This window comes from Hakea prostrata, chromosome 5 (genome assembly GCF_041222555.1).
Source record: "Hakea prostrata isolate BN-2017 chromosome 5, UWA_Hpros_2, whole genome shotgun sequence".
NCBI lineage: Eukaryota > Viridiplantae > Streptophyta > Magnoliopsida > Proteales > Proteaceae > Hakea > Hakea prostrata.
Genome location: NC_142604.1, coordinates 53037837 through 53050008, shown reverse-complemented (window position 1 = coordinate 53050008; position 12172 = coordinate 53037837).

Below are 12172 nucleotides of genomic sequence, written 5' to 3'. Positions count from 1 at the left end.
CCTTAATGCCTGATTAACACTATAGAGAAGAATTTGTACAATCCATTTTAGATTGACATGGTTGCCGAAAAATTGAAAGAAACAAACGAAAATGTGAAAGAAATGCAACAGTTCACATTTGTTGTGTATTGTATATATATACAAAAGTTCTTTGCATCTGAGTATGAAGAGAAGCAAATGTTATGATAACTATTACGTCTCAAATCCGATCAAGGTTCCGACTCAGCTGGGCTGACTCCCGAGTATCTTTTCGAATGCGGACGATGAATCCTGCAAGAAAGGTTAGACGTGGGCCGGTTCGGATGTCGGGTAACCACCTCCATTGGCTAAGTCATTCGGTGATCAGATTAAAATCCCGTGCAAATGCTACATAGGAATTTACTGAGAAAGTGTTTGTGTCTTACCGGAGGGGTGAGTCTTCGTTAAATAGTGTGCGCGTTACTTTTTTGGGTACAGATAGATCCCCCGACGGTTGTTTCGCCTAATCATCTCTGGGGCTGACCTTCCATTTACTGCGGTGTTGCCGTATAGATCCAGCGTGAGTGCATGGAGCCCCATAGGTGTCGCGTGGTCGGCTTATACCCCGACTGTGTTGCTGACCTAATACCGTGGTCGGGTCCTGATCCAGTCGGGGGATTCTTCCCGTATCACTAATATTGGCCGACCACCGGTCTGGCCAATGAATCAAGTATCAACCCATAGAACCTAGGGTTTAATTTGATTAAAAACTGACCAAACTATGGGCTGCATGGGCGTCTAATTAAGCAGGGACATCAAATGAGAGATCTAACTGAGATCATGCATTCAATGTAACAAGATGGATACTAAGGATTCATTAGGATCTTCCAATGTAATGGTTTGAATCTTGAATAAATGAAAATTTAGGATTGATAAGTTATCAAATTTTACAATCATAACTTATCATATATGTCAACCACTAGTCCATTTAGTGTGTCATCTTTATATTTTAAACCACTTGTTTTTAATCACTTTTGAGAGGTTTGATTTTTTTCTTTTTTCTAATTCAGATTCTTACTTTGGTTAATTCAGTAGATTAAAGCTTAAAATGTGAACTGGCTCTTCAATTCTGTCACAAAGCTTGTGTTAATATACTTCTATAACCAGATATAAAGATCTATAAATGGTTTTGAGAACATGCACTAATTCTGCATGCAAAATTCATCTAGAGCTGCTATGGATCTCAATACCATGAAGACTATCATCTTTGTAGTTGTACACATAATGCAATTGATGTGATACTAACACACATTTTTTATGAAAAATCATGAGCAAGAATATTTGCATGAATATCTGTTTTTCACATATTTATAAGACAATGTCTCGTATAAGAAGTAATGTGAAGTATTTATTTTTGAACAATCATTATTATTTGATTTTTATTATCATAATGAAAAGGAGGAGGTTTTTCCATCACATATGAGATGTTGGAGCAAACTAAATGAAGTATTCTTCATTTTCAATAATTAAAATTTGGGGAGAGTCAGATATTGCTCTTACTGTTTCAACTGAGAAAAAAAATAAAATACAACCAAAAGAGCATCACAAGGAGACGGTCACTGCGAGAACGAAGTCTTTGTTTGCTTTTTTGTACGGATATATTTTGTTTGAATCCCAGATCGCAAAACATGACATTTTTGGATTTTTTTTATTAGAATTTTCGTGGCAAGTAATAGAGTTGAATTCCATACCCAATAGGGAATACAATTATCTAAATTATCCATGTTTTGGACCTTGGAAATTCAATGAGTTTTGTTGTTAGGTTCAGTTTAATCTCATGATGTGACCCAATAACCCAAACTGTTGTAACTGAACTTATATCCATACTCGTCAACTAACCAATCTGTTATAACCCTATTAATTTAACCTACTTTTGGCACATGGGATTGGGGCATTGGGGCATTCTTACTGTATGCTTCATGCGGATTGTTGCGTGATGATAGGTCATTTAATTGCATTAATATTATATCAAATCCTTTATATTTTAATGAGACTAATTGGTTGTTTTATTTGGATATGGATAGATTATAGCATTCGGATATCAAATCTATAAAAAGAATGGTTAGAACCATATTGACACATTTTTAAATAAAATCAAAGAATCACACCCAAATTAAGATGGAAGATTTGATTATGTCCAAAGCTAGAGATTTGATCTTGCCCAAATCAGAAGGATTTTCGTAAAAAGTCTTAATTTAGTAAGCAAATATTTTGTTCTCTCTTGCGATCAGACATCTAAGGAAGAAGCTGAATTGGAAAGTGACTCAATTGGAAACCATTGCATTGGCAAAGATGAAGAAAGGAAACAACTGAATTGGAAAGAATTGCATTGCCAAAGCGAACGATGGAAATAACAGATTTGGAAAGAATGCAGAATTGGCAGGAATCCTCTATAAGAAGAACGCATTTTCAGAGATTGAAGAACACACAAGCTACAACAAGAGGAATCTACAGTTCTGAGGAAGAACGGCATAATGTTTTCTATTTTCATTTATTTGTTTTTCTTTTCCATGTCTAGCTAAATCTAGCTTTCGATCAAGATTAATGGAAGTTTGATTTTCACCAATTGTGAGACTTTGGAGTATCAGTTTTCTTTAATTCTCAGGTATTTGTGCGTTTTCTATATTTATTATGTTATTGTATTAATCCTTAGACAAGAGGCCTGTTGTTTTATGATTAATACAATACTCAGTCAATTCTTATATAAGTGACAAATAGCATTCTCGAATGGGTAATTAATGCCCTGGAGAGTTTGCTATGAGAATGTATATCCTAGTTTAAATAAACAAGGCTTTTCCGGGTTTATTGACTAGGGATTGAGTCTTTCAATTTTTAATGCAATTAATAGACATAACTCAAAGGACAGATCTGAAAGTTATGTTTATTAATTAGGGAATAACTCAAAGGACATATCCGAAGGTTATCAATAAAGTAGGGAAAGATTGGTTGTTAGAGGACTGATCCTCAATGACCATAACCAATCTACCCGAAATTAAAGTTTTTATTTTTTAAGTCAATGATCAATTGAGAGAATCAATTCTGAAGTTGAATCTTGATCGAAAGTTTTTATTATTCTAATTTTCTTGTTAACTACTGCATTCGTTTATTTTTATTTAATTTGTTGATTCAAAACTCCCTAATTTTTATCAAAGAATAAATCTTCACCAATCTCTGTGGATTCGACCCTACTCACTACTAATACAAATTTAGTTAAGATAAGGAGTATCTTTGGTGGAGTCGACACCCATCACGTGAGCGAATCAGCTGTGTTGGTAGATTGACGGAAAATGAGGTTTTCCCTTTGACTGCTCTCTTGCTTCCGAGTTGTTTATTTATACTTAAATCTTTTTCTTAAAATTTTCATACTAGATACTTCTTTCACAGCTCATATTAGTAGTACCATAAAGCCTTAAGCTTTTATATTATATATAGGATATCATTACTTTAATGGTAGAGTCTATATAGAACAACGTATAGGTGGATTGCACAGATCGAATTTTTATTTTGGGTTTCATCTTAATTGGATGATTCAATAAATGGTTTCTCCTCTATGGTAGTCTTAAACCTAAATGATGCTTTTATGAGGCACACGCCAAAATGCAATTCAAGCAGAGAAAGAATCCATTAAATGATCAATACCTGCTAAAAATTTAAGGAGAAACTAATGTACAAAATAACAGAAATTCTAAAGTCATATAATTGCCTATTTGAAATTGGTCTCTTAATGTTTTTTTGTGAACGGGATTCAAATGAAGTTTTCTTAATGGCTGGTTAACACTAAAGAGAAAAATATGTATAATGCATTCTAAATTGACATGGTTGCCAAAAAATTGAAAGAATCAAATAAAAATATGAAAAAAAAAAAATCTACAATTAACATTGCTTATATATAAGTTTTTTGGAACTGGGTTTGAAGAGAAGCAAATGTTATGATAATATTGGCTGACCGCTGGTCTAGACAACGAATAGAGACCCATAGAACTTGGGGTTCCATCTGGTTCAAAGTTAACTAGAGTCACCAGACTCTGGCCGCAATGACGTCAAATGGCAGATCTGACTGAGGTCATGTGTTTTGTGCAACATGAGATGGGAACTAAGGGGTCATGGGGATCTTCCGATGTAATGGTTTTGGATCTTGAATAAATAAAAAAATTTAGGGTTGATAAGTTATCAAATTTTACAATCAGAAACTATCATATATGTCAACCACAAGGCCATTTGGTGGCGTCTTCCTTATATTTTAAACCACTTTTCGTTCTCAATCAACTTTGAGAAGTTTGGTTTTTCTCTTTTATAATTCAGACTCTTACTTTGGAGCCTTATTTTGGCTAACTCATTAGATTAAAGCTTAAAATGTAAACTAATGGACCTTCAATTCTATCACAAAGTTAGTGTTAACGTACTTCTGTAGAAATATATATATAAAGGTCTATAAAGGGTTTTCAGTTTATGAGTATCATCTTTGTAGTTGTTTAACATTTCTTAACCCATAATGCAATTGATGTGATAACACACATTCTCGGTTAAAAACCATGAGCAAGAATAGTTGCATGAATATCTATTTCTCATATGTTTATAAGACAGTGGTCATATAGAAATCAATTGAATGCATTCATTTTGAATAATCATAAATTATTAATTGATTTTTATTATCATAATGAAGAGGGGAAGTCTTTTTTAATCACATATGAGATGTTGGAATAAATGAAATGAAGTATTCTTTATTTTCAATAATTAAAATTTGGTGAGAATTAGACGTTGCCCTAATTCTTTAACTGCTGAAAAACTATTACAAAATTCAAAGAAGCACGACAATGGGATTGCAAGAAAAGCCACTGGTTCAACTGAATTGACCAATATACTCTCAATTCAAAATCTGTCCCAAGGTGTTTGAAGTATCCACTACAAAAGTATTTTTTACCCAAAAAGCAAATGCCCGTCAGTGAGCAATGAGTAAATTGAATTTATGATTATATTATGTTAAAATAAATACTATGGAATAGCGAATCGAAAAAAAAATAGAAAAAACATAGAGGTTTAAGTGTTTAATGTGGTTCACACACCAGTATAGTACGCTATGTCCACGGGCAAAGAAGAAAAGTTTTTCCACTATGTAGAAGAAGAACAGCGGAGATCTCATAACTAATCGCCAAGAACAACATTACAAGAACTCTCACCAAATGTTCTAATCAAAAATCTCAAATCTCTCAATAATATGGTAGACGAACATAAGATACATATATATAGACTCTAATTGGGTAAATGGGTCAACCTATTGGGTCGGATCGTACCTTACCGCGCGAGCTCCGCCCCCACACCCCCTCCGCAAACGAGATCAATGGTGAGCTCTGGCCCTCCAGTTCCACCACAAATCTCCACAAACTGATCATTCAAGTCTCCCACTAAAATATATCAATGCGGGTCCACCGCCCTAGCCTCTAAAAGACAGTCCAAGATTTTCACCTCGTAATGAAAATTGTGGGAGAAGCAAGAACAACTCCTCCAGTTTCCAAGTCTGTTAGCGTCTTAGAGTACTGAAGAAGACAAAAATGGATAGCAGAGTAGGAGATGAGTATAACAAGCAAAAGAGTGGAGGAAGACGAGTCTGATAAAATCCTGCACCAATGAGATTCATCAGTGGAGAATTAAGGACACCTCCTATAGTTTCAAGGTCTGTTAGTATTTCAAGCATCAATGATGAATACAAAATGGAGTGCAAAGTAGAAGAAGAATCTGACAAGCATAAGAGGTGGAACAAGTTAAATCTAAGATCACCAAAGAAATTCATCAGTGGAGAACTGCAATTCAATTACGTATTACTCTCCTTTTATCACTGTAGAAGCTATATCTTTGAAGTTGTAGTTAGAGCAGTTCAAACTAGAACACTTTGTTATAGTGGAATCAAAGGTGTGGTATAGACCTTGTTAAAATTGACAGAAAAATTCCACTTCATTTGAACTCCTCTCTTGATTTCAAGTTATTGTTTCCTTCTTTTAAGGGAGAGAAAGTTCCAGTCTACCAGATTCTGGGTCAATCTTTTGAGTACTTGTTGAGAATGCTTCTATGATATGCATATGCACTCTTGACGTCAATCACAAATGAAGTTTTCATCAACTGAAAAAAACCAGTTGTGTAATGGATTGTATGGATTGAATAGAATATTTTTTTTGGGTTTCATCTCAATTGAATGATTCAATAAATGGTTTTGAGAACATGCACTAACTATGCATGCAAAATTCATCTAGAGCTGCTATGGATCTCAATACCATGAGGACTATCACCTTTGTAGTTTAATATTTCTTAACGCATAATGCAATTGATGTGATAACACACATTTTTCGTGAGAAACCATGAGCAAGAATATTTGCATGAATATCTGTTTCTCTTATATTTATAAGACAATGTCTCATATAGGAAGTAACGTGAATGCATTCATTTTTGAACAATCATTATTATTTGGTTTTTATTATCATAATGAAAATGAGGTTTTTTAGTCGCATATGAGATGTTGGAGCAAACTAAATGAAGTATTCTTCATTTTCAATAGTTGAAATTTGGTGAGAATCAGGCATTGTTCTACTGTGAAAAAAATACAACACAATCAAAGAAATTGGAAACTGCCACTAATGGCACTGCTGGAAGTGAATTGGGGAAATATACTCTCGAGTCAAGCTCCAATACCAACATAAAAGACATTAGATTAATGAAAAGTGTGACATGTCACGTGTAATCCAAAATTTGTTATGGTGTTTTAAGTATACATTGCAAAAGTAATTTTCCCATAAACGAGCAGAGAGTAAATTGAATTTGTGATAATATTACCACAAACTAAAGCATCTAACATATAAACATAGACTCGATGATAATAAGAGAAGTAACCATGGTACATGGTACTCAGGAACGCTTTGGAGCTGATAAATTTCGTGTTTGATTTCTGGTTATAAAGAAAGAAGAAAAAAGTAGAGTACTTTTTTAGTCTACTTTTTTAGCTTAGCTTTTGCATACTAGCTTGTTGTGATCTTGGGTTTCCTGAATGAATTGTTTATTTATATAAGGGTAAATATCACTTACCTCCCCTCTTAGCTAAACAAATAGCACTTACATCCTCTCTTAGTTGGATAATATTACTTACCTCCCCTCTTACCTAGCAAATATATCAAACACCTCCCATCTGTTACCTTTTTCGGTTAAATTTAACTTTTATAGTTAAATATTTTTCTAAAACCTCAAATTACCTTTGGTTAAAAATATTTTATTATTTTAAATCCTAAATTACAGTAATCACTCTAAGAGTTAAAACACTAAATTACCCTCAATTAAAATAATTGTTAAAAACCAAAACATAGTTAAACCCCAAATTATCTTTAATTATTAAAAGCCCAAAATACCCTTTTTTAATTTTATCAACATACCCTTTTTTTTTTTGCATTTTCAATTTAACTTCACAGTAGTACGTGTTTTTTTAATTATTTGATAAAAAAAAAAGGGTATGTAGGGTTTTTAATAACTAAAGATAATTTGGGTTTTAACTATAGTTATTGACATGTACATAGTTAAAATAAGGGGTAGGTGATTACGTTAATTTAGGATTTAAAATAAAAAATATTTTAACCAAGGGTAGTTTGGGATTTTAGAAAAATATTTAACAGTAAAAGTTAAATTTAACCAAAAAATTTAACAGGGGGAGATGTTTGATATATTTGCTAGGTAAAAGGGGAGATAAGTGATATTATCCGACTAAGAGGGGTGTAAGTGTTATTTGTCCAGCTAAGAGGGGAGGTAAGTGATATTTACCCTTTATATAAATATGAATAAACAACATTTTGTATTACAGTAATTGATTACCAGTTACAATTAGCATCCATATATATTGATAGAAAATCCCCTATAAAAATATAAATCCCAAGATATTGCAGAACAAGCTTGAGTCTTCTAATTCTTCAGTCTCTCAATCCTATACCAGGGACATTTGGGTCACCTTTTGAAAAATCAAGTCTTTGGGTTTTTATTTTCATTAGAGCATTCATGGCAAGCAACAGAATTGAATTCCATACACATAATAGGGAATTCAATTATCTACCATGTTTTGGACTTTCGAAATCCAATGAGTTTTTTTGTCAGGTTCAGTTTAATCTGATGATATGACCCAATGGCCCAAACTCTTGGAACTGAACTGATATCCAAACTGCCCTGCTAACCAATCTGTTATAACCCAATTAATTTAACCTGCTTTTGGCCCATAGGATTCATGGGGCGTTCTTACCATATGCTTCAGGCGAAAAGCTGTTCAGCAAATCTACTGTGTTGGTAGATTCACAAAAAATGAGGTTGTCCCTTTGATTGCTCTCTCTTGCTTCTTCTTCTTTCGAATAGTTTATTTTATACTAATATGGTCGAGCCCATGATGAAAGGTTCGACCAAGGGCAACCAGGGAAGTCCGGTTTGACCAGGATGTGAACGGTCCAAAGATGAATCAATATAGGCAACATGTATGACCGAGTTAAGAGTGTCAAAACCTAACCCGAATCGTTAAAACCATATCGAACCGAAGCTGAATGGGCTGTGTTTGGGCCGAACAACCTTAGCCCGCACTGGTTCGGGCTGGTCTCGGCCATCCTGTGTGTGGCCTACTAGCCTTAGCCATTTGGCCTGAAACCAGCCCAAACTCATTAAACCCCTTATAAATAAATAAAATAAAATAAATTTAAATGTAAAAGATAGAAAACCCCCAATTATCCATTTGTTTTCCTTAATTGTTTTGCTTTAGAATATGCAAACAAGAAGCCTGTCAAAGCCTTAGCCATTTAGAAGATGGGCTTAGTTGTTGTAAATATGTTTAAAACTTTATGTTTATTATTTTATATTTTTATATAAATATATGTTTTAATCGTGTCTTTTATCCTATGGTTTTATAACAGAAACTTTAGTCCCACATCGGGCTGAGAGGAACTGATTATCTCGTTTATATATAGTAAGGACATATGTAGTATTACTTTGGGGTTAGGATCAAACCCTGTGTGACGCTAACCAAGTCTAAACCCTGTTGTGACCCATGCATAGCTATATAGATATATATTAATTAATAATAATAATTCTATATAACTTGGGACTTGGGTCATATGCTTTGATTCGGAAGGCCCATTTTGGGGCCCTAATCTGGAAAGCCCATTGTTGGGTGAAAACGTGGAGATGCCGCCTTTCTTTTAGGGAGATCACGAAGGGTCTATAAACCTATTTTCGAGTTCAATTTGTACGCTGAATTTCCTCCTCTTTCTCCCTCACTCTCCCTGTTGTTATTCTGTTAAGCAGTGAACATAACCTGATTATACTTTAAGTAACCTTTCTGGGGTGCAACTTTAAAGGTTTGAATTAACTAATCTTGGGGTGAAGACACATTTGAAACCCGTATTGCACAAATCGGGGTGTCTACCTTAAAGAAAGTACCTTTGGTACATTTCAGCTCTGAAGAAGTATTGTGATTATAACAATCATTCAACTGTTTGTGGAGATTCCTCAACAAGTTTCAACATTAGTAAATATGTGTTCACATGCTCTTGATAAATTTAATGTTTGGTTTTGAACACTCAATACAAGAGATTCCTCAACAATCATTCAACTGTTTGGTTTTGAACACTCAATACAAGACACTTGGAGAGAATTTAATGCCTATATGTGTTCACATGCTCTTGATAAATTCCACACATCAACAAGGTACTCAAAACTTACCGCTTGTAAACCCAAACCCAAACTGTTAGTAAACCCAATTCTAAACCATTAGCCAAAACCGTGAGTCAGCCCGAATCCAAACCGTACCGGTCTGAAATTGTTATTTTCTTAATGGGTTGTGTTTGGACTGAGCGTTTTTTAGCCCGAAACAGTTAGGTCCAGCCCGAAACCTACCCAACCCGAGCCGTTGACACCATCATCAATCTCTCTAAGAGTTCGGAATTAGGTTATATTGGGAGTCCTACATTTAACTGATGGAATCTAAATATAATTCTACAACTAAACTCCGAGACAAACTCAAAAAACTACCGCAGAGAGTAGCTTCAGTAAGATTTATAAATACTCATACCTCCACCAAGTAAAGGTACGCATTCTTAAATTACTCCCAATAGCATCGAGATCTGCAACTTGTTTTCTTATCCCAAAGTTATATGCTTCACTAATTTGACTGTCAGAGGCGTTACTCGACCAACCTGGCCGAGCACGTTCTTGCAAAATAAATTGGTCACAAGCAGGATTTTACAGCAACATATATTTAATTTTTTTTCTTGAAATTTTCAGGCTACATACTTCTTTCAGCAGCGCATATCAGGTGTTACCTGCCACTCAATGGAACCACAAAGCCTTAAGAAACTCACTTTTGTATTATATAGGATATCATTACAATGATAGAGTTTATATAGAACTACGTATAGGTGGATTGAACGGAACTTTTATTTTGGGTTTCATCTTAATGGGATGATTCAATAAATGGTTTCTCCTCTATTGTAGTCTTAAACCTAAATGATGCTTTATGAGGCACATGGAAAAATGCAATTCAGGCAGAGAAATAACCCATTAAAAGATCAATACCTGCTTAAAATCTAAGGAGAAACTAATGTACAAAATAACAGAATTTTAAAGCCATATAATTGCCTATTTGAAATTGGTCTCTAAATGTTTTTTGTGAACAGGATTCAAATGAATTTTCCTTAATGGCTGGTTAACACTAAAGAGAAAAATATTTATAATGCATTTTAATTGACATGTTGCCAAAAATTTCAAAGAATCAAACAAAAATATGAAGAAAAAAAAAATAATACAACAATTCTCATTGCTTATATATAAGTTCTTTAGAACTGAGTTTGAACAGAAGCAAATGTTATGATAATATTGACCAACCACCAACCAATAGAGTTGATACCCATAGAATTTGGGGTTCCCAGAGCTGACTAGATTCACTAGACTATGGGCTGCATAGGCATGTAAACAAGGATGCCAAATGGTGGATGTGAGAGAGGTCATGCATTTGGTGCAAAGAGGGATGGATACTAAGGAGTCATGGGGGTCTTTTGATGTAATGGTTTTGGATCTTGAATAAATAAAAATTATAGGGTTGATAAGGTATCAAATTTTACAATCAGAAATTATAGGGATAATTACTGTTGCCCCCCTGTAGTTTGATTTTATTACTAATAAAACCCTGTTCTTTACGAAATTACTGTTGCCCCCTTCCTTATAACGGTGTTAAGTAGCCGTTAAGTTTGATTATATAATGTCTAATTTGCCCTTCATTAAAATTAAGAAATCAAAAGATGATGCTACCCCATTTATAAAAACCCGATTAAATGTCAATTTTTCCCTAAATTTAATTTTTTTGAATTAATAAAATGGGCAAAATTCAAATTCGATTTGGTTTCCCACCTTCACTAAAATTCATTTATTTTGAAAATATATTAGGTGATATTCAGTTTCCAATTTGAGTTGAATTCGATTTTCCTTCCTCTTTGGTTTTTATTTGAGTTTTATTCAATCATTCTTTCTTTATTTGGTGGTTTTTTTTTAAAATAAAATACATTATAGTTATTTTTTTCTCCACAGTTAATTAAGGGTACTACTGTAACTTGACAAAAAGGTAAATAAATAAAGAGATAAGTATAAGGGTATTTTGGGGTTTTTAAGAAAATATAAAGATGCCACATCATCAGTAAACTAACGGAACTTAACGGTAGGGGGGCAATAGTAACTGTAGACAAAGCTAAAGGTTGGATTAGTAATTTTGAAAAGTTTAGGGGATACAGTAGTAATAAAATCAAAGTACAGGGGGCCAATAGTAATTATCCCGAAATTATAATATATGTCAACCAGAAGGCCATTTGGTGGCATCTTCCTTATATTTTTAATCACTTCTTCGTTCTCAATCAACTTTTGAGAGTTTTGGTTTTTTCTCTTTTTTAATTCAGACTCTTACTTTAGAGCCTTACTTTGGCTAACTCATTGGATTAAAGCTTAAAATGTGAACTAATTAATGGACCTTAGATTCTATCACAAAGCTAGTGTTAACGTACTTCTATAACCAAATATAACCGTCTATAAATGGTTTTGGGAACATGCACTAATTCTGCATGCAAAATTTATAAGGAGTATCATCTTTGTAGTTGTTTAACAT